Source organism: Ixodes scapularis, unplaced genomic scaffold (genome assembly GCF_016920785.2).
Source record: "Ixodes scapularis isolate PalLabHiFi unplaced genomic scaffold, ASM1692078v2 PGA_scaffold3__209_contigs__length_174095766, whole genome shotgun sequence".
NCBI lineage: Eukaryota > Metazoa > Arthropoda > Arachnida > Ixodida > Ixodidae > Ixodes > Ixodes scapularis.
Window position 1 is genome coordinate 166,932,670 of NW_024609868.1, and position 24,838 is coordinate 166,957,507.

The 24,838-nt window shown below is 44.1% G+C and overlaps 1 pseudogene; it reads right to left on the bottom strand.

The window, feature by feature from the left end:
• Positions 1-10,880: 10,880 nt before the first annotated feature.
• Positions 10,881-11,928, bottom strand: LOC115309013 (annotated as a pseudogene).
• Between the last annotated feature and the right edge of the window lie 12,910 nt (positions 11,929-24,838).

Consider the following 24,838-nt stretch of genomic DNA (forward strand, 5'->3'; position numbering starts at 1 on the left):
CCCCTTGATCTTCATATGAAACCCGTGCCTCGCGTTTCGTGGTGGTTTGTCATAACGGGGTCTTACGACGTTCTGTCGAACTGTATTAGGAAGTATCACCCGGTGAACAGATTGTGTATCAGGAGAACTGAAAGCTAGGATTCTCCACCAGCTGTGTACGAAAGTTTTTTGCCGCCAACACAATAAGAAATAGTCGGTAACAAAGTCATAGACGAGCAAACAATTGTCGCAGGCAAAATAACACAAGCTGCTAACACAATAATGAGGCATGTGCAGGTTGTTTGTCAGCGTTCGTTGATTATTTGCACAAAACACTGAACCAAAGGTATTGGGTTTGAACGACGTAATTTCAAAGCTGAATAGCTGTAATTAAAAATAAAGATCGCTAAAACTATTGCACCTGAAAAAATCGCAACATGCAAAACGATCAAATAAGCATAATCACCGCGGCAAAAGTAGTACTCCAGGAATTTTCAAATACGACCATTTATTGCTCCCAACTGGCATAAAGTGGAAATGATCGTGAAATAGAACTTGTAAAAAATCACTCTTTGTTTAGCGCAATGTTTCCACAAAACTCTGCTACACAGTAGGCACGAATTGATATACGAAACAAATCAGAAAATTAAAAGGCAAAAATAGACCGAACGACACGAACTAAAATATTCAGTATTCAAATTGCAAAATAAAAGAAAATCATTCCACTCAATATTAATACATTCTGGTTCATTCGTAGTTCCACAAAAATGCAATGTAGAAACGCAGACACATCTTTTCGTTTTAAACCATTTTTGTCATCCTGAAGTTGCTAATTTTATATAAGACCATTTATTGAGTAAATCCTTCGACCATCTTTTTTTGGCATCAAAACGCCAACGCTTCACCAGAGTATATAAAAAAAAGAAATTTATTCATCATAACGCTTGCGAAAGGAAAGCTAGAGAACCTGCAAATTTAGGCTGACCTCAGAGATGAACTGAAAAGCGCACAGAAAACCAGTACAAAAAGAGGATACGTACGAAAGGCCAGCGCACACTCACAAATATAACCTTTAAAAGGACTTCAGAAAAAATAACACTCAGTATTGCCAATTCCCAGGCTGCAGAAGCTCCGTCTAATAACCCCCCCCCCCCCCCCCCCTGCTTCAAATGGACAAAAATAAAAATAACGTTTAACTTGTTCGTGGCATTGTCGTCGATAAGCATACTTTTTCAGCATCTGTCACAGCAAGTGAAAAGTGGCTTATACCGCCATCACGAAAACGTTTTTTTTTTTTTTTTATATTTAAAACTTCAACATCTCCCGCGCTCTCTGCGGTTTCAATAGTCCTTATACACCTGTAATTTCAGACACAGGAGCACAACCACACCTGCTGCAGTGGACTGCTAAATGGCCAGACGGATCCGTACGAAGAGTGTTGCAGTTCTCCCTCATTCTCTCATCAATACAACGTCCCGTCTGGCCCACATAAGCATCACCACAATACAGTGGAATGCAGTACACAACAGGCAGTGGACAAAACAACTTAGATGGATTAATACAACGACACTTTCCTTTCTTGCAGAACTCTAGAAATTTGCTTTATTAGCGGGGTAAACAAGTGGCATGTCATACCACAAAGCGACTATTTTTAACATTATGGGAAATACCGTGGAGGTACGGAAGCATTACCGGCATAACAAATTTCCTTCGTGGCACCCGATTAACTGGCCCCTTTCGACTTCTTAGTAAAACACACACCGCCTACCGCATCCTTGAAGAAAACCCTGCGTCTTTAAATTTTTGCTTTACCTGCTCATTAGAATGTTTTTAATGCCGTGGTGGCATGACTTCCTCAATGCCGATCCGATGCAAGACACCGCGATGCCTCTTTTTACGAGTTTTGTGGCTTCCGCCGTCGTCCGGACTCACTACGTCGTGTTCGCTATACGTTGCGAACACGCAGATAATACACAGAAAATTCACTGCAGCAGTGTGGTAAGCTGGGAAAGTTGTTATGATGACATAAAGAACAAAAAAAACAAAAAAAAAACAGGCAGAGTTCTATTCCCCTTCCTTTTGTGTATAAATTCATTTGCGGTCCGATGCTTCTGTGTCGTGCATATTCCATTTCTCTATCCTTGCCTTTTTGTGCGCTGCACTGTTCCTCATGACATCACACAACACCACGACCGTGTCAGATACTGAGTTATTATAGGTTGGACATAACTTCATAAAAACCTACAAATCTCAGACGCGTGTTATCGCCCTTCCCTTGAAGTGACACATTTGTTTTGAAAATTCCCGGTGTTATTAACGCCGTAATTGTTCGATTTCCAAGTGCACCAGTAACACTTTTGGACGATTTTAATGATCCTCCCACAGATCGGGGAGATGCACCTACTCAACTGAGTTTCTTTTCTTCAGAGTGTACAGAGTTCGCAAATTTTTGTATTAATTTAAAGTTCTTACAAATGGTTACCCACCCGACGCGTATTTCTGTCTCTACCGCTTCTGTGCCAGACCTCCTTTCGACTACATCGTCTGAGCTCATATCTGCATTAACACTCTTTCCTGGACTTAGTGATCATTCTTTATTGCGTTCTTGATTAAATCTATCTAGATGCCTTAAGGCAAAGCAATTCAAGCGAATTTATGATTACTCTTGAGCGGACGCTAACGGAGATGATGCGATGTGTGCTCTTTTGTTTTGCGTCGCGTGTTTGCTAAATCTTTTTCAATGCGGGTCACCTCTTGTTTTCCTGAATTCCAAGTCTCATTTGTTCCTATGTATCATGTTTATATAAATAGTAAAGGAATTGCTAGCATTATTGAAAACGTAAAAAATGTCTTCTGTACCTAGAATCGACAACACAAACGCTAATTTTGTTCAGGAGCACTAAACTTTAATCTGCTATAATGTTAGCTAAATTATTTTCTGAGTCGCAAGAACAGGAACTGCTGTCAGAAGACTGAAAGGTGGGGAAGGGGATTCCTGTTAACGAAGGTGAGAATAAACATAAGATTGCCAGCTTTCTTCTAATCTTTTTAATCAGTATTTTATGCAAAATTCTTGATCACATATTTTATTCTCAACTGGTTAACTTTATGAACTCAACGAAAAAATTTGAGATGTGTTAAAGAAAGACATCGCAACATGGTTTTCGAAAATATTATTCATGTGAAACCGAACTAATCATGTTTAACCTTATGTCTTCACGCAATGCTCTACCGGGGCTCTGACTTTATAATTATCATCTTCTCAAAAGGTTTATATAAGGTTCTTGGCGTGCTTCGCCCTCACAAACTTTGAAGACTTAGCATATGCCCATACGTTCGGTAACGCCGACGAGTTAACTCCGTGTCCTACAACGTTCAGTACTAATTCTGCTTCCCTTCCTTGTTTATAATAATGATCTTCGTATTCGTGTCTTCTCTTCTATTAGCCATTTTCCTAACGAACGTGTTGTTTACAAAGACAATTAACGATTCTGGTATTCCTCTTTATGCCGATAATAAGAATCTTACCCAAAGGTGCAATGACTGGAATATGAAACTTAACATCTCCAAATGTATATTTATGGGAGTCTCGTGTCAAAATAGCGCTTTCCCTTCCCCCTTCATCAATAATTTTGTCCACCTTAATGTGTCTTCCATAAATACCTTGGTGTTTGCATAACATATATTATTTCCTAAAAAAACCATGTCGACTACGTCACTAACAACGCTAATCATATATCGGGCTTTATCAAAAGGAATTTTTATGTCCCTTGTTTTATTAAAACCTTTAATTTCTAAAACTGTAATTTGCACTAAACTTGAATAAACAGCTAGAATCTGGGACCGGCGTGTCACCCTTGCATAGGTAGTTGAATAAATACAAAACTGATCTGCTCGTCTTATACATTCAAACTATCACCGCACACCGAGCATTACCTATGCATTATATGTTATACAAGGTGTGGGGGAGAACTGCGTGAGCCATTCTTTTGTTACTCTATCTGAGAAGAAAGTTTTGTTTTTAAAACGCTCCGATGCGCAAAAGCCATTGCCCCACGCCCTAGAGATGTCGTGCCCTGAGCACGTGCCTGTTGGTTTTATGTAATCTTCTGTCTTCCATTCTGGGTGAAATATTGAGTTGCGAGTTCAGCGTCGATCCTTCTGCTGTATTCATCTACAGTTTCCTCACGTTACTCGCTGACTTTAGCCATGTATACTGCTTACCAACTACCCTAGCTCACCACCCTTCTAGGGCATCACCTCTATTGAAGTATCCACATTCTTACCTAACCTCTCCCTTTCTAAGAAAATATTTCGCCTACGTCTGTTTCACAAGATTTATCACTCTATTCCAACATTTCGCCAAGCACTCATTTTAGAATCATCTTATATATCATCACGCGCCATTCATTAACTAAAAGTTAAAATTCCCCACTGCCGCACATCTACTTTTAATGCCTCAATCTTGCCCCAAACATCAATTGATCGCAATCGCCTTCCCGCAGTTGTAGTTTCAATTGCTAACACTATTGCTTTTAGAATTGCAATTACTAATTTGTTAAATAACGTTTCGTACTAAATTTGTAATTTTGCCATTTAAATTATGTTACTTTTATGTTTATGCTACAGTGCGTACTCTTGTCTGTAATACTTTCGGGCCCTGAGATACCAATGAATGAAATTAAATGTAGTATCCAGTACATCATCGTCAAATGCTTAAATTTCATAATTGTCTTCGCAAGGTACGTTTTCGAATCTGCGCTCTTCCTATTGGCAATTTTTTTATATAATTCCTCTCTTCCTACTACGTCAAAATAAATATGGCAGCAGTCACTTAGAATAGCCAACTTGAAAGAGGAACAATGGCTGCAGCTCAGCGTCCGACATTGAATTGTTTACCGCCTGCATGGAACAGGCCTGCTGCCTTAGTTGCACTACTGTTCTAAAATGGTCAACCCAGTCCCAGAACATAGGAACAAATTGTTCACTTCATCAAATAAACATTGAAATGACGACGAACACCTTGAAGAAAATTTGAAGTCCGGGTTTGCCAAAAGAGTGGTGAGCCTTTCTCCAGGCTTGCATGAAAATAGGTGAGCTTTTTTCCGGTCAACTTTTCATCGTCGAGCTTTCCTTCGGAAAGTTTTTCTCCGGTGAGCTTTTTTCCTGGATTCGACAATCAGTTACATAAATCCTAAATTGAGACACTAATGATAACTGCCTTATTTATGTAAGGCAAATCATGAACGAAATGTTTAAAAAAAATTTAATTGTGCCCCCCCCCCCCCCTCCGCATTTTTCAGAGCTCCAGAATTTTATTTTATATCTCAAGACGAACATTGCGACCCAGCAGAGAATATTAAAAGAGGCCGGCTAACGTGGCGCAAACACCTGGCGTCCCTACAGTTCCCCAACCTTGATCCGCTTCCAACGACGCAGACACTTTTCTCTACACCAACAGTGCCGCACTGTTATACTGCCGCAGGGCAGCGACGAAGCCGCCAACCCGACACTATCGAACCTGATCTGCTCCGACTGCCGGCTTTCCGACTCCAGACCAGGCGTTGAGCACCTCCTCTGGGCCTGCACGACTTCTGCACAGCGAAGGTTTCAAGCCCGTTCTGACCCTCGGCCCACCTCCGACTACTCTGCGGCAGCGGCTCCAACCCGCAGGTTCAACGGAAGTCCGGAGGCGGACTCTAGCAACGCTGCTCGCATTCGTTTGAGCGGTGGGATAGAGCCCTGCTTCTAGTAATCCTAACGACCTCCCAACGACACAGATTCCACTGGGAGAAAAAAAAAATGCGTATAAAGCTTTTAATAAATTAATTAATTTGATGTCGATGTTCGTCCTTGAAGCGAACGATCACGCTGCGGAGACCTCAATTAATCGCTGATGCTCCAAGAAAAATGCCATCGAGCATTTTTAAAGGCATCCTAGGATATATTTTTATTTTTTGTCTTTGACATGAGAATGCGCAAACATGCAATAAATTCAGCCACACACAAATATTACTAAAACTTGAGACCGATCAAAAAATGCGAATAGGAAGTCGCACAGCCGCACGGGGTGTGTGTCGGATCGTAATGAGCGTCTGTCTTATAAACGAGTGTCCTTGCACATTTCCCTGGTCCCGTGATTTAGTTGGGTTTTTCCTTCACCGGCTCGCCTGCGATGTCATTCTTCTCTCTGCTCATCACTACAGCGGCATAATGTCTCGAATACATGCAGCTTTTCTGTAATTAATTACCTTTCTTCTACGACCCGGAAGCACTTCGTGCAATATTTATTTTACCTTTGGCGATTCGCGCGCCAAAGCGGCGTCATATTCATACCTGAATATTACTCCGCTTTGCTCGCGAATGCGGAAAGTTGGAGAAGCGGCCATCTAATGAGATGACCGCTTCCCAACCTTCTCGAAAAACAGTATGGATATCCTAGCAATAGAAAACAATAATGCCATCTCAACAATATCTAGATAAACGATTATACAAACAATATTTTCATATTTTTTTAAAGCTGATGTAGCATCTTTAACCAAGCGCTGCCATTGTTCCGAAATAATATTACCCCTAAAAGTCAAGTACAGCAGGCGTTTCAAATAGTTCATCTTTTCAGCGCCTTGAGATTTCTATAAACGAGGAGGCGCAGAGTGTGAGTTTATTCACGGAGGCTTCTCGTGCCCACGTCAATCCGATAGGTTCTCCAAGAATCTGATAGTTTGCCTCCTAAGATGTCCAGTGCGCGCTTAGTGCCTCAGTTTGTATCTAGAAAGGAAAAAAAAACTTTCCCACAACATGTCAAAACTTCCACATGAGTAATCTATGGACCGTTGTATAACCAAAAGTAGATATCGTATTTTGTCACCCGGCAATGCTTCCTCAAATAATAAGTCGGTCCCCCAAACAAAAAAGATGCATGAGTCCTCTCTCGTCGACAACGACGATAAAACAAAATTAACGCGGGAAGGAACTAGCTTTGCATCTGACTGGAAGACTAAGCCGTCGCTAAGGAGGCACGAAACTAGGGTAAATGAAAAAGCAGTGTCTAAGCAAACACTATTAGAGCAAGTGACAAGCTGTAGTTGAAATGGCACACCCAAAACATTACTTTAGATCAGCACGCCTTTCACACCTGGGAAGCAGGGACAGCGACAGGCTACCGTTAGCCGCACATTGAGGAGCCATCTGGGGCGCAGCTTGCAAGCATGGCAAGGAGAGGACTTTGTCTGGCAGTTGCGACGAGAGCGGTGTCCACACCTACTATCTGTACTTTAAACCCTGCCCGAAACCCAAACTTGTCGTTCTTCCGAAGCAAACAGAACGCAATAACAATCCCTTTTCCATACTCCCTCTCCGAAATCAGTGGACAACGGGCTAAAAAGAATAATTTTCATAAAGTCGTGCTAAATAACAGGATTTATCACACGCTCAAAATGCTCCAACATGCGAATAGAAAGCAATTATTGCTTTTGAGTAAAAGTTTAGATTCGTTTAAATACTAGAATACCGCTCGTGTCGCTTCGGCAAAGGCGGCCTCGTATACTGACCTTGGCCGAGAAGCGTTTGGGGCTGCAAGTAGAAAGCAGCCCTATATCGTTTCCCACCTCGCTAGGTCTTCAAAATCCCTTTCAACGTGCACTTCCCGTAGGAGTACAGTTTTGTCCTGTATAAAAAATGGCAGTCGCGAGTCGCGTGACAGCGAAGCAGTTGCGAAGGTAGGAAGCTTGCGCTGGAGGCGGGACAGCTGAAGAACCTGCCTGCCGTTCTCCTCTGATCAAGAGCTATCGTGAACAAGAAACGTCCCTTTCTTGCTAATCTTTTTCACCTCTGTTCTTTCCAATGACAGAGAAGACGCCAACAAGATTTCAATCGAACAATATTGATGCGCTGCATGACGCTACTGTATTAGCTTGGAGCAGAACGAAGGCTTTGAATGGGAAATCACAATTTTCAGGGGTGCTAATCTAGCCCCGTGAACGTCCAGGAAGAGCAGCAACACGAGCAACAAGCTCGGGCTAACAGACCTCAGTTCACTTTACTGTAATCATGGGACTTAAGACAGCAGGTTCGCTGACCTGCGGACTTTTTTGTCACGAGGTCAAAGTCTCGTGATACGCACATTCCCGTTGTACGCGTACTCCACGCAAGCGGAGAAACAAATTGAAGGCTACCGGTTGAGCATTTATTTTGCCTTCGCAGCTCTTCTAGACAGTGCAGTAGAATCTCATAACTAAGCGCGGATTTCTGTCTGCAGTATCTCGACCACAGAAACTATTATAAACCATGGCGTAGCTGGCAGCATAGGGTCGGTTCGTCCTTTGTAGAGTTTGCGAGATATTTTTCTTTAGTTTGTTTCACACATCAGTTTTCCATAGTAAATAATATTTTTAACATACTGAACCCCTCCACTATTTTTTATTCCTGACGATGTTTTCCTCTTCCGCAAACCTCGATTCCCAGGTTTCTTCCCAGTAAAGAAACACCTTACCACGCGTAGTTCATTGGCTACTCCCTTACAAAATTGTTTAATGAATTTCACTTGAAAGTTTATGGAGTCTACTCATTGTATCTTTTCGTGTCTCAATAGAAATGTAAATGCATTTTGTAACGAATCCGTAAGGAGTTTACGAAAACCATTTGCCACCGCGTTCCAATTGAAGCTTCGACGTGCTACCGCATAAAGTTTCTAATGTATTTCATATGAATATAATTTGAAAGTCTTTTGACACCGTTTCGAGTCTGTGTTGAAAAACAATTGATTTTTTTATAACGAGTCCCTAATGAGTTTACGAAAACTATTGGCCACCGCGTTTCAATTAGGGTTTCGCCGTGCCACCTCATAAGAATTTCTAATACATTTCATTTGAAAGTCTAGATACACTCCTTTGAGTCTCTGTTCAAAATCAAATGTTTTTTTCTAACACGTTGTACCTGAGGTTTTGACGTGCCATGTAATTACGTATATTCCGTCGGAATATAGCTAATGAGATGGCCCATCAAAACCTGAATTGCAACGCGGTAGAAAAAAAAAAAACATTTGATTTTCAACAGAGACTCAAAGCAGTGTATTTAGACTTTCAAATGAAACGTATTAGAAATTATACTCCTAGCATGGGTTTCTAGATAGAGCGCTTTAAGAGGGAGGACGGCAATAGGTTGCATGACATGTGGACCGGATGTAACCGCTGTTTTGAGGGAAGGGGAAAGTGAGTGCAAGTGTCACTTATATGTATGCCTATATATGCATGTAGGGTTCAGAAAATGCCTGCATAAAACCGTGGGAAGGAGTAATAGCTGGCTTATTAAAAATGTAAAATTCGAGCATATGGTACACTGCCTTCGTGTCCATGGGAACCTTGTACTGCCTCCGTGTCCACGGGAGACCTTGTACTGACTTCGCGTCTACGGGAGTACTGGTAAACTATAAAGAAAAAAGATGCACAGTTACACATTGATGTGCTTATCTAAACTTCAATGTCCGAGCAAGGTATCCTGTTCACAGCGCAGCACTACCTCAGCGCTGAATCAGTATTACAAACCGGACATCAGTCCTTTGAGAAAGGAGGCCACTCAGGACACATGATACAAGCCATGGAAGTATCAGTGACTCGTTGCCTTAACAGGGCTGAGTTAGCGCTGCACTGTACACGATACAAGCCATGGAAGTAGCAGTGACTCGTTGCCTTAACAGGGCTGAGTTAGCGCTGCACTGCATGAGTGAACCAGCCTTAAATGCGGAGTCACATTTGAAATTCCTACATTTTTGCTCAACCAGGCACTTAATTTACAAACTGCTTTAATAGTTTAATGAGTGACACTAATAACATTGTCAGGGGCACCATGGTGCAAAAGTATGTTTTGTCCCTGAGTCTCCGAGAATCAATCGCTCAATGTTTTTGCCGTCGCATTGCAGTCTTTTATTTTGGCTTTTGACGAGGCCTACCAATGATAAGCGAGCACATGTTGTCGCTTATGAAGTTTACCAAATTTGAACATAGAGAAGCTAAGACTTATTAGCGTCTCGAAGAATTAATGTGGCAATTCGGGTCAATAGGTCCATAATTGTAGACAAGCGCCGCAAAAACACATGGACAATAAATGGTGGTAAACACTGGCGCCAGTGTTTTATGTCCACTTCTTGTCCCTGTGTATTTTTTGTGTTTGTTTACTACCTTGAAGAAGTTTTTTGTAATCACAACGAACAGGAAGGAAACGGTAATAGGGTTCTATGCAGATCATAAAGCCATACTCCGAATGGGTGTGTGTCAACTGCAGCTTTCACATAATTGTCGCAATTTTTGTGTGGCTTACAACGGAATATTACGATACCATCCAAAGTGTCTTACACACTGTGGTTCGTACGCAAGTAGCGAGTTGAAAAACGTTTATTGCACGCACCGTGAGGCCTTATATACAGAATTCCCTAGCGGTGCAGTTGCTGTGCCGATGACAAGGCTGACGATGACAAGGCTGATTTGGTATCAGCTAGTGACGCTGCGCTACATCTTCCCTCTTTCAAACAAAACAAAATTAACCAAGAAGAGAAAAACAATATACAAAAAATTAAGGAATAGAAGATAGTACGCTTGCACGATCGCGCTTAAAGTTCTGGTCTTGGGTATCTGAGGGAACTCCGCCGTTGTCTTGAACTCCTCCTAACCTCCTGGGTTGGAGGCTCTTGTGATGGTGGGGCTCCCGTTGAGGGTTCTTCCGTGACCTGGCGGCCAGTGGATTCAGCAGCTGCAGTGGTGACAAGTGGCTGTTGCCGAGGCGTCAACACGCGCAGGTGCTCTCTCGTTCTGCGTAGCGCACGTCCGTCACCAGTTTCGATCACAAAGGAGCGCGGAGGCCCCGCACGCCTCATGACGACTGCCGGAGACCACGTGTGTGAAATGGTGTCAAATGCAGACACCTGCTGACCATCTTGTAGCTCCGGAAAGGCCTTTGTTCTGTTGTAGAAGGTCCGCTGCTTGCTGCGGATCTCTTGTAGTCGTTTGTGCACCTCTTTGGGCGGTACGATGGCTGGTTCCAGGCAGCAGTCGGGAACCGGAAGCAGTGTGCGTGTCTGACGACCCAGTAGCCTCTGTACTGGTGATTTGAGCAGGTTATCCCTTGGGGTGTTGCGCCATTCCAGGAGGGCGCTGCAGAAATCGAGGGTGTTGTAGGAGCACCTCGTTAGCAGTTTCTTTGCCTCTTGTACGGCTCGCTCAGCCATTCCGTTGGAGCGAGGGTGGTGAGGGCTTGACGTGACGTGAATGATTCGAAACTTACTCACAAAGTCCTTGAAGTTGTAACTATTGAAGGGGGGCCCATTGTCACTGCACAACTTGGCTGGTATCCCATGAGTAGCGAAGAATTCTGCACAGGCGGATACCACTGAAGATGCCGTGGACTGTCGCAGTTCCTTGATCTCGAAAAAGAAAGAGTAGAAGTCAACAATTATCAAAAAAGTCCGATTGTTGTGGTAGAACAAGTCTAGCCCCACCAGCTGCCATGGTAGGTTGGGTAGTTCATGGATCAGTAATGGTAATCTTGCGTTTCTGGGCTTATGCTTCGTGCAGACCCCACATGACTCTGCAAGAACTTCAATGTCGCATGACATGGTCGGCCAATACATCACTTCTCTGGCGCGCATCTTCATTTTTTCTGCACCCCCATTTGCGGCATGCAAAAGTTTCAAAATCTCGCTTTTGGAATTACCACTTTGTTACTCCTGAAGACCAGCCCATCTTCCACCTGCATCTCGTCTCTGTAGTTCCACTACGTTCGAGGTTCCTCCAGGACGTCTCGTTTCTCAGCTGGCCAGAATGCTGATACATACTCTCGGAGCTGGATGAAAACCGCGTCGTTTTCTGTCGCCTGGAGGATGTCGTGGAGCCGTGCATCTGAAACTGATAGCGTAGAAACAATGTTGACTTGAAACTGGTCGCTTTCGTCTTTTAGCATAGTTTTGGTTGGGAACCTTGACAACGCGTCCGCTAGCAAACGTTCCTTCCCTGGCTTGTACTGCACGGTAATGGGGTATCACTGAAGCACTAGCCTCATCCTTTGTAGGCGGAGCGGGCAGTCACAAAGGGGTTTCCTGAATATTGCTTCCAGTGGCTTATGATCCGACTCTACAGTCACAGATGAGTGCCCTAAAATATCATCTTTAAACTTGCTGCATCCGTGTACTAAAGCGAGTGCCTCTTTTTCAATCTGGGCGTATTTTTGCTGAGTCTCGCTGAGGGAGCGTGATGAGTCGGCGATAGGATGTCCGTTCTCAATAATCACCGCCGCGACGCCGGTTTGGCTTGCATCCACTGACAACGTGACTGGTTTACCTTGCTCAAAATACGAAAGTACCGGCGCCTTGATAAGCGACTCTTTGAGCGTTTCAAAACTGCTTTGTTGGCGCTCAGTCCAAACCCAAGTCATATCTTTTTTCAAAAGCTCGCGTAATGGTGCTGAGAGAGCAGACATATTTGGTATGAGTCTGGCGACAAAGTTCGTCATGCCAAGAAATATTTGTAATTCCTTACGGTCTCTGGGCTCCGGAACAGCAAGGATGTCCTCGACTCGTTCTGGGTCTAGGCTCAGACTTTCAGTCGTCAAAATGTGACCTATAGGTACCGTACTTGGTACTGCAGAAAACGCCACTTTTTTTTAGGTTCAACTTTAGATCGTGTCTCTCGCAGCGTTCCAGTAAGTTCTTCAGGTTCGCGTCATGTTCTTGTATCGTGGTTCCCCAAACTAAAATGTCATCCATGACGACTGCTACGTTCTTTAGGCCCTCTAGGACACCGTGCATTGCGCGCTGGAATACTTCTGGGGCTGTGAAAATTCCGAACGGCATGCGCAGAAACCTGTATCTGCCCATAAGGGGTGCTCATGGTACAAATATGCGAACTTGCCTCTAACAACTTTATTTGCCAAAATCCCGATGACGCATCCAATGTCGAAAAAAACTTGGCACCGTGCAGATGTGGAGCTACATCTTCTAGCGTCGGCATGGGATAATGTTCGCGTAATAGACGTTTGTTAAGGTCAGATGGGTCTAGGCAAATTCTGACCTTATCTTTCTTTACGACGACCACCATGTGACTCGACCATTCCGTTGGTTCGTTTACCTTCGTTGCGACTTGATCCGCTTCCATGCGGTCCAACTCTGCCTTGACTCTATCCTGGAGGGCCACAGGTATTCGTCTTGCTGCCTTGACGGTGCCCTTGGATCCTGGTTGTAGCTTCCTATCGTAGACCACACCCTTCAACTGGCCGAGCCCTTGAAAAACTGCTTCAAAAGGTCGTTCTGCACCGTATAGCTCTGCGGTGCTCACACCTGCAACGCGAGTAATCAGTCCGAGGCGTCCTGCTACACTGCCACTCAAGGTGACTGGAACCTCTTGGCGTACAACAAAAAACCCAGCGTGATATTTCTTGTCTTGATTACGCATATCGAGGCAAATTCTTTCTGGTGCCTTTTCTGCATGACCGAAGAACGTCTTTAGGGTTACGTCGTCCCAGTGCGTGAGAAATCGACGTGAAGTCGAAATTGACACTTCATTCTACATGGTTCCTGTTTCAGCCCAGACGCAGCCGACGCTACGAGCTATTGGAAACCAATTGAGCAGCTTCGAAAGCGCAGGTCGCTGGGACTTTTTCGTTTATAATTGGTTCAGAAATGATCGAACATGACGAACACCATGATGGTGCGCTCTTGACGCTGTTGGAATGGGCCCATAAGCTCGTAGCGTCGGCTGCGTGTGTACTTCTGGTTAAGCGAAGCATTGCCCTGCTTCGCACACATATGTGGTGAAATAGAGAATGAAAGAGGCATAGACGAAAGTAAATCATGATACACATTTTCCGCTGTGTAATATTTGGCCCGGTGCATTCGTGTATCGATCGCTTTAATATTGGAATTCCCATCTATCAAAACAGTGGGAACAGAATAGCATTGTCAAAAACTAGCTTTTTCAGCACGCGGATGCCACGCAAGCCCACATCGCAGGCATGGTACGGTGAGAGTACAATAGTTGTGACTACCGCGGCGTTTGTTAATTATTGGTTTTATCAATATAAATAGATAGGTTGTCATATTATCCTTTATAGGTTATGACTGAACCGTGAGTTTACGTGAAATTCAATGAAACGAGGATTTAAATTCGGCTTGTTTAGATTTCAAATAGAAATACCAAGACCTAATACTTACATTCAGGGTATTTGTTATTTTGTTTATAATCCTTTTCGGTGAACGCATTAAGGTGATATTTCGTGGAATAAACTTGTTTTCAATGCACCTAGAGTTCCTGTCTAGGCTCCCTACGGGAGCCAGAGTTGCGCGTCTGTATTCCACATGCCGCCGCCGCGCTATCCTCCGAGATCCGATCACGTGAGGAGCCGGATCAAGTGCCGTGCAGGAAAGCAGGCGGTGCACGCGCCCCGGCCGCGCGCCTCGAACGCGCGGCGCCGCTATTCGCCGAATTCAGTCACGTGACGAGCGGCATCGACATGCCGTGCAGGAAAGACGGCGCTACGGAGATGAACGCGCAACTCTGGCTCCCGTAGGGAGCCTGTGCAGGAACTTTAAATGCACCTGATCAAAGGTGCCACCTGCGGCATAACGTTTTCGAGCGTTTTACAAGACGCGTGGTATTTAGATCCTTCGACGGACTTTGAACAAATTCAACGCTCTAAAATGCTTGATAACTTATATTTGTTAGGCTTTAGAGGAATTTTTCTGAATTAAAAAAAAAACTACTTTTTTTAAGAAAACAGAGATAAATAAAGCGATATCAAGGTGGCGCTGTAAATATAAATTATAGTATTTCAGAGGGGTTATTGTTGGCTCCATTGCTATTTATTATTTGTATTAATGATGTGGGAAAGCTAAAATTGCATTTACAATCATTCCAGTATGACGACGACAGGGCTTTTGTTCTTCCACATGGGAACATTGAAATCGCTGTAGTACTCCTTCAAAGTGAGATAAACAAAATAACAGACATGTTTGAAAATACATATTTTTGTAAACTTCGGAAACAAAGTTGCTGCTTTTTAGAAAACTGCATAAAAGAGTGGTCCTAAACCGTTTTTTGTTTTTACCTAAAACAAAACATAGCCATAAAAATAGCGTTAAATTAATTTTTAATGCTAGTAGCAAATATTTGGTATTGAATATTGATGAACGCATGACGTTCAATTTGATTCAACCCGTAAATATGGCATCATACAAACAATGAAGAAACATATATAGGATAACCAATAAAATTATATATCGTGCAAGGGAATTCGAGATACCGAAAAACGCACAATACTTAAAGCGTTTTGTATTATGCCGTTGCATATTTTATTCAGATAAGTCGTTTTATCTACGTATTACTATCACCCATCATAATTCAAACGACTAGTACAGAAAATACCGCCCAGGAACACATAGGCTTTTCTTAACACGCATGCATGTTTTATACCAAAAGATACAGATTTTGTTTCATATTCCTCCTAAATTTAACGATGGACCGGATAAATTTCTTAATCTGATATCCCATAAAGAGGGGAGAAAATAATTTGAAAATACGGCGCTTACAACATGACCTTTAAGGTTTTTCTTAAACACTGCCTAATTAAATGTTTTAAGACTTCTTGCTTACAGAAGCTTCGTGTGTGCATACGCTTGTCTTGTAGAGACCTATCATTGTGAACATACATGTAACTGCCTAGTATCAGTCTGCTTGAGAGTCCTGTCTACCGAATGTGAGTGTTGTACTTCTATGTTATTTCATAGTTTGTTCAGTTACAGCTGAGAAATGTTTCCTATTACTGTACGCACAATTGAGTCAGGATATATTTGTATACATTACATTCTGCAAGATTTGTATTCACAATATACTTCTTTTTATATCTTTGTTATTCTAGATAGACATCGTATTGTGTCGTCTCTTTCTCTGCGCAAGTACGGCGTCTCTGGAAATGTATTCCTCGGAGCTGTCAGCTAACGTCATAGAAGACTCACAGGTTTTGTCGGGCTTGGTCATTTTTACCGTAAATATGCGGAAATAAATTTGTTAGTAATATAAAAAATTATACCGGCAGAAAACATAACAAAAAAGGCAGAAAAACTAGCAGACGAAATACACAAACACAACGTTGTCTCGCGACTTCATTTTTTTTTCCTATCTTCAATTTACAGATGCGGTAAAGTGGGAAAAAATAAAAGAAAAAGATATTCAAAGTACGATACTCATGCATTTATTTTTAGTTCACCATTCGAAAATGTAAAAACCTGGTGTTAGAGAATTTTTAAAATCTAAAAGCTGAAGGTACTAAAACTCAACTTTTACATACATACGTTCCCGTGCGTTCCCAACTGGAGCTTGAAAAATATTTTGGCACTTAACTCCACTAAGACCAAGGTTGTTTCCTTTACCCGTAAGACAGGCTACATCGAGTACAGGGATATGATTTTAGGTTCAGCTATCTCGAGGTCTGACGCTTTTCGTGATCTGGGTGTATTGTTTGAGTACAGCCTTTCGTTTACTGAGCATGTTTCGAAAGTTGTGAATGAATCTTACCAGGTGCTAGGGGTTATTTCCCGAATGACGTAGAATTTTCATACTACGCTAGCCTGATTCATCTCTTTCGCCCCCTTGTTTTGTCTAAACTTGAGTTCTGCTCAGTCGTACGGAACACAATTGGATCGACTCAGTCATGTATTTTAGAAAAAGTGCAGCGTCGTCTCGTGCGTATTGTTTACGATAGATGGGGTTGGGAGGCGCATTTATTTTGATTATGAATACTTACTTAATCTGCTTGACCTGGTACCCTCGCACAAAAGAAGCTTAGCCCGAAACATGACTTTTTTGTATACGATAGTGAACGCTACAATTGATGCAAATTTAGTTTTAAGTGCGATTTCTTTCCGTGTTCCTCAAAAGCGTATAAGATTTTCATTTCTTTTCTACCAGGAGAACGTTGGTGTCCTGTCCCCGATGACACGCCTTCAGCTCCTCTATAATCGCGATGGGAGTGATTTAGAATTGTTTTCACCCCTTTTAAATTTAGAAGAGCGTTGTTGGCTGCTTGACAAACATCTGTGCTCTGTTGTTCTCGGTTGTTCTCCGTAGTTTTATTTTCTTTTATCTTCTCTAAATTACGTTGTTCGTCTGTATCAGTTATTTTGTTGTTTGTAATATGTGCGCATTAATAAAGCCTCGAGTTGTTTGTGGGCCCTTTAAGCAGAATAAATAAATAAATAAATAAATACTACGAATGAATTCATACTCTTAATTTAACGTCGTAACTTACTCCGCACTTACTCAAACGTCAGGACCGTATGGACGAATGTGATGCGCCTCACGATTTTTAGTCCCTTTTTTGGGATGTATTACCAATATTTGATTTAGAACACGCAAAGGTGTACAGTCAGGTCTTTCGCTGTCAACTACTAAGTGACCCGATGGCGTAGACATCAAAGAAGGAATCTGTTCTCTAGCTCGAACATTCATGCATCGACATGTCTGTCCTATAGAGACCTTACCACAAGAAAATTTAAATTTATACAGGACTCTTACAGTGCATGCGACGCATTTGAAACGATGTTTGCTTTCGCACATTGCATGTTTTATTTTCGCTCTCTTAACTGCAGAAATAAACCGAAGTCCTGAGTCAGTGCTGTGTTTGTGACTTTCATATACCTGTCCTTTTTTGTCTTTTTTGAGCGGTTTTTTCCTGTTACCAATATACTCAGTCTAGCCCACCTGCACGCTTTATTAAAAAAAGAGTGAATATATGTCTTTGATGTTGGCCCTTGCTGCGAAAGTTCCGAAACATGTGTGAGACATGTTTGTAATACTGTGTGAACGCACCTTACTATGATTAATGTTTTTTTTTTTTTTTTTTCAATATAGAGCTCGAAGCATTTTTTTAATATGGTGTAGCAACATTTTTTGTGTGTGTTATTGGTTGGCTCGTCGGCGTGGCGCGGTATAGGACAATGTTTTGTGCAGCTTGCTCTTCGAGTTATTTTACAGTGAAGCTGTATATGCCTAGGGTTTCATGCATTTTCTATCCGTGTGCAGGAACAAAATTTTCATGTAAAAGCGCTTCATTTTATGGAAATGCATATACGCCCCGAAACCTAGGTATGCATTTTGACACGGAAAGACGTCGAAACGTGTGATAATAGAGATATATTGGAAAACAATGGGGCTTCTCCCGCTCAAGTCGAGTGGCATCACTGCTTTAGATATTAAAAGCAGCAGCTTTTATACACGTAAAGCATTATATGCATAGATATAACCTTAGCAAAGAACCTCGCAAACGTTGTAATGCAACCCATTAGTGTATATCATAGTGATCACAAAGCAATCATCACTACCGCTTCAAAATGATGTATATATATATATATATATATAGTAAATAAATATTTGGTGAAGTGATTTTGTTTGTCTCTTGGTGAATCATTTGTGGTGGGAGCTCTACAGCTTCGCTGGCCAACTACCTTCCCAGAGTGGAATTGCTCACAATTTTTCTCGTGTCTTTTCCCTCGTGTCATCTCTGCATTCAAAAAGCCTACTTACAAAGGATCCTGTCGCCACGAATTCAGATCGCCTCACTACAAATACAGAAATCGCGGCAAACCTGCTTATTCTATGCTACAAAATGGCGATTTCACAGGAAGATCGGAGCTACTTTCACAAAAACCTGTAATTTTAACCCTTCCTGCCTATGTTTGCATATTAAATGAGTTGCTCTTCTGGAATGTTCCTGTAGAATTTCAGAAGTGAGCGAGGGTTACTTCTCAACCTTATTCTCGACAGAGGGAAACTAAAAAAGAAGGCGTGTCTGGCATCTGGGTTCAGTCGCCCCTTCGCCAACGGCGCAGGGAATGAACTTTTGCGGGATGCTCTTTTGTTCTAAGTTTTACAGACAAGTTCGCCATATTAAGTAAGGATTTTCAGGCCCTTCCGCCAACGTCGCAGGGCGTGCTCTTTGGTTTTATATTTTAGGTACAAGTTCGGCATTTAGAGTAAGCATTTTCAGTGTTAGGACAGCCTACTATGCCTTATATGCTACAATATGTTCCTTGCTTGAGTTTATTGTTTCGGAATTTTTCCTCCGCGTGAATACACCTTATCGATTGCCTACTACCCTCATTACAGTTGAATGTCAAATTTACCGACTGCGTCACGGTACCGTGCTTGTGCTCACATCTTACTTTCTTCATAGTAAAATACTAAGCTGCACTTAAAACCTAAGACTCGTACTTTATAAGCACCAGCTAACCTACGTAGAGCGAGAGCTGTGCTCATATCCGTGAGCAATTTCACAGACATAACGCTCGATGACGGCGCTCTGAACCGGTGGATAGCAAATGTAGCTAACACGAGTCTGTGGAAGTAGAGGAAAAGGCCATTAAAAGAAAGAAAAAAAAGGGCAAAACGCATAAACCGCCTTTGAGCAAAGCTGTGTTCGAGGATAGTGCAGCTGTATCTTTTTTGCGTCTTAATTTATTTCCCGTTCACTTGTTTTACAGGTGTAGCTGTTACTGCCATTTCCTGGCAAAAAAATGCTAATGTAAGAACGGAATACCCCACTGTACAGGAGAGGCACTGCTCTTCACGTCGTTCCTCACACACGTCCAAGCCTCTCTCTCTCTCTCTACCCCCCCCCCCCCCCCCCAATACTGCCGGCACCCGCCCTCGCGAAATATCCACGTGGTCGCGCTGTGCGAACACGCTCTCTCGCCAGCCCACTTCCGCTGCCTAAAGTGTCTCCGCGAACTGTTCTCTACTGGCGCTCACCGCGCCTCTGCAGAACAGCTGGCGCACACACTTTCGCGTCACCGTTTCCAGCGTTCCAGCCGCACACACACAAAAAACGAGCGCATCTCTCTTCTTTCTGGAACATGCTACATCTCGTAAAATCTCTCCAGTAAGGCACACATCTCGCACACTTCTTCTACATCAATTCCACTGAAAGCAAATAACCAATTCCAAACATCGCATAGAGCATTCGCTGGACGCCGATTTTCTTCAACATGCCTTTCCACACTGCAGCAGCTACTGCGGTCAATCGCAGAACATTTTGTGTGGCTGTTTGCCTTTTTTTTTTTTTCCACACAGAAAAGTTGTTACAATGAAGTTAGGTCACACGAAGGGACACATATAAAAATTCATACGTTTTCGTGGCATCAAGTGCTGTCAATGCAAAATAGGCATTTTGGTGCCTTTAATAAAGAAAGTTCATAGGAGCAATTGATTGCGTGAACGAGTGTTACGCTACTGCTTCTCCAACTAGAGCTGTTTTAATATATTTGAAATACAAGTAGTTTTACTCAATGAATGCCCTCCACTTACATATTTTGACATGATGCGCCTTCCGTCAAAGGTTTTCAAAATATTTTATTAAATTTAGGTTCCCACAAAGCAATTCTTTCTTGTTTTTTCTTTTTCTTTTTTTTTTTTTTGCTGAATGCATTTGTTACTGTTATTTGTTCGCGGTAGTAGCCGCTGTCCCTGACTCGAACTCCATATTGACAGCCTTTAGCAGATCCGGAGAGCTGAGAACTTCTAAAGCGGTGAGCGCGAGCGTTTTCGCCACTTTTAGAGTGGCATCGAAGGATTTGGCTGTAACTGTAGCCTGGGTGAATTCAGGGGTGTGATTGGCTGTCTTGGCGTCTTCCAACTTGTACGCAGAATGGAGCGTAGGGACCACGTGAGACACGTTCCCGGCGTCGGTCGACGCTCCACTCAATGCTCCGGGATCCGAGTCCGAAAATTCTAAACCTGGAAAGAGAAGTTGTTTCGGTAAACGCTATTTGCTATTCAGTCTGTAGGGACTATTCGTTACCGGCCATGACTGTTTGCGCGGCTGCTGAGAGCGTGCTGACGGCGAGCTTCCGCAGTTCTTTTGCGACGTGCGTTCCACACCATCAAGATCGCCAGTCTTAGCAGGTTAGTAATGTGAGCTCATTCTGAGCAAGCGCTATAAACATCACCTTCAAATATAGCGTCCAGTGAATACGCCTGTACTTCGTTTCACGGTTCACGTCGCTGTCAAAGCTACGGGTGCAAAGCGCGAGACCCGTCGCCGCGTCCATGAGAACGCCCGCTACCCAACCGCCCGTTCTAGAGACACACAACCAAGAAGATTATTAGCGCCGAGATGTTTTAGTGGCGCCCTCCTACGGTTTCCCCTTGTGACGTCATTACCTTGCAAACAACAAGTTCGATGGTGTTTCTAAATAGCATGGTGGAAGCTTGAAATCGTTGCGCCCTCAAAGGAACACTGCCAACACCGTCAAATTTAAAGATATTTCATTCCTCCTGTTTCCGTCGATGATAAATCCTTTTCTGACGTCATAGCCAGCGTTCCGTCAATCGTGGAAGGGCGACCACAGCGACGCTTTCGGTCGCGCACGTCGCCAATAGTGGGCAGGAGGTGGCGTCTGTATAATTCGTACATGGAGTGAAGTGTGAAGGAAGTAGGCGTGGTCGCAACACGTCCCCTCAGTCTTTCGGCCGTTAAGACAATCCTTTTCCTGAGTTTTTCTTTTAAATTTCACTAAGTTATCCATTGTTTACCACGGTCTCGGTTAATTTTCATCATCAGGAAACTCGGCTAACTGACGCAGCCATGAAAATATGGGGCAAACATCCCCGTTGCCATGACACTGCCGTGGGACACGTTTTCATGGCGGCGTCCACTGAATCGCTGTCGAACACGTGAGATTTGAAACCCGACACTTGCCTGATCAGTTGGAAGCCCGCGTGTAGCCGGCGCTCCCGACATCGCACCGGAAGCGTCGCCTAGAGCGAGTCGTCAGAGCACGGCTTTGGAAAACCAGCGTGTCAAAGGGTCGTACGGTACTAACGCTGAGAATGGTACCGCAGGTTGAGAAAGCCGTTCAAGCCCTGCTTCCTATAGGTGTTCGTTTCCATCCACCGTGATGAGAATACGGGTTCCTTCGAAACTTCGTGTGATGCGCCAATCGTATCGAAAGCCAGACCCATCATATCGAATGCCATGGCAGCGAGCAGACGAACAAGACCGCAGGCACGAAGCAGACCTTTAGCCTAAACCTATCGCTGTCGACCAAGCGGCGAGCAGACGATGGGAGCATAGATGAGAGCGCGTCAGTGCGCGAGGCAGTCTGGGATTGAGTTCTTTTTCCGGCGTTGATGGGCCTGACGTCATGCCGGGTCCCGCCCAATTTAAACTCCTTGGAGACGACGCAACGAGACATCGATGCAGCGTCAGAGGCGCCAAAAGGAACGTGATTAGAACACTCAGTTGGGAAACTCACCCTTGAAACCCGGACCGGTCGCGTCCACCGAGACCGAACTGCAGGTTTTCCCGCTCATTTTAGTCCAAGCGATGGTGAACTTGATCCACGCGCAATGCAATTTATTTCAAGCGCCATTCAGTTTAATCCTAGCGCTATTAAATTTAATCCCGGGGTCAGTCAAGGTACCTTTTGTCCATCGAAAAATTGGAGGAGGCGGAGCGATACTGAATGAAACACATCAGGTGGAAAGCTACAGCGAAGAAAAGGCAAGGCTCGTCACCGGTGACCGCTGCCGGTCGAGCTCGTGCATCTGGGAACTGCATCCGTTCTTTCATGAGAACGGCGTACTCCTCATTGAGACTGGACTGCAGAGCACCTTGGCACTGGACGAGTCCAAGTTTTCGGTGCTACTTCCGGGAGATCAGCGTTTCACGGAGCTCCTCGTTCAGCACACGCTGGCCGCGTTCTGTATGGTGGTGTGAGTGCTACTCTGTGTGAACTGCGGGAGTACTACTGGGTTGTGAGAGGGCGACAGAATGTAAAATCAGTGATCGGAAGCTGTAACATGTGTCTTCGACTCAAGCTCAAGCCCATGACCGCCCGTCGGCACTTCTGCCTGACGACTGCGTAACAAAGGCAGAATCGTTCGAGGTATGTGGCTTGGACTTTGCTGGACGGATGGTCGTGCAATCTGGACCAAACACTGCCAGGGCATATATTTTTATCCACATGCGCTGCTACGCAAGCGATACATTTGGAACTTGTCATGGACATGCATACCGACGCCTTTCTAATGTATTTTAAACGATTTGTAACAAGGCGTGGGCTGCAGAAAACCATGTGTTCGGACAATGTAGTGACCTTCAAAACGACCTGCTTAATATCTAAAGCAGATGTACGCTATGTTGTGTAGTTGCGAGTTGAAAGACTACTGTGCCACCCTTTGGATCACTCGAAGGATTATCGTTGAAAGAACCCCATGGTGGGGAGTTGGGAGCGCAGGGCAGGATTGGTTAAGAGTTCCCGAGAAAAAGACCCGGCAAAACTGAGCTTGATGTTGATAATATAACAACTGTACTCACGGAAGTTGAGGCTGTGATCAACTATCGACCCATGACGTGTGTGTACTCCGTACCGAACGAACCAATTGTCTTGACTCCTGCTCATTTCCTTTGCGGTAGGAGGCTAAGTTCCTTACCTCATCTAAAAGAGGGAACGTGACATCCATTCGAACAGAGTTGGTTGGGAGATGGCCTCGGCCGCCAGCGATTGATGACTATGTCTTGGAATAGGTGGGCTAAGAAATATCTGTTCAACGTAGGAAGTGCACATGCTCGTAAGCCTCAATTCAGCCGCGGTCTCGATATATGTGGTGCTCTAATTGTGCATGACGACCACGTTTCTCGAATGCTTTGGAGAACCGGCAGGATTTTGGAGTGGCTTTCAGGTCGAGACGGAAATGTGCGTACCTTTAAAACAAAATTGTGTAACAATTCAGAGGTCAAGCACCCTGTTCAGCGTCTGTACCCATGTGATATGAGCTGGGCTCATCTGCGGGGAGAATGTTGCGAATAGAGTTTTGCGTCTCCCTCGGTCGACTGGCTCGCACCGCAAATCACATGAGCCGGGGCGAGGGTTGACGGAGTTTGGAAACTCGACCCAGGGGCACGGAGCTTCTCGAAGGGAGTGTTTAGTCTACGTGGTCGGCGTTGTGTTGTTTATTATCAGGATAAAGTTAAACGGGGGGGAGAATGACTCTGGGTGATCGCGGTGCGTATTTGTAAACGGCGGGTGATACGCGGCTCGGCAACGCCGCTTGCGCGGGATTGGCTGCCCCTACCTCCCGTTCACGCCGCTGCGGTGACGTTGCGCATGTCTATCACTGGGGCGCGTGAATGAGCCACCGCGAACTGTCGCCGCGGAGTGGCGTGAACGGAGGGTGGGGGTGGGGGGGGGGGGGGGGGGGGGGGGGGGGGGAGAGAGGGGAGGTCAAAATGCGTCTAAGGGATAAGAGCTGTATTTTGAGAGAGCCTGATCAATGGGAGGTGCCGGCTGGAGCGGCGAAAGCCTCGTCGTCGCCACCTCCACCACGTATTCCCCCCGTGATGTTCCTGCGAAGTACAGATGTCTGAGATATCCATGAAGGAGCTGCGCACCGCGGCGCAGGTGTTTTTTTTGTTACTGGATGAGATTGAAAGTACATCGATGGATAATTGTAATAGATTGGTGAAATAAGGGAGCTTCAATATGTTGAGTGTGTTTACTGGCGAAAATGGAAACATTGACGAGAAAAACTTTCTCAACGATGAGGCGAAACTGCGAACGTAGGGCGCGCGTTGAGGGCTAGGGTAAAACCTTCCAGGAAGCAGAATCCTCAGTTTTTACCGTCCACTCCGTCGTGGTTGCGGCCACGGCCGCGGCCGCGAATACATTCAAAAGAAATATAAAATGCATTCCGAATATCGCCGTTATAACAACATCACATGCGTTGCCCTTTCACTAACGAGGAGTTTCAAATTTCAACTCTAGCGTGCTGAAATGCAACGCTTGTATACATCCTTGCCCATAAATTTGATTGGAGGGTATTTG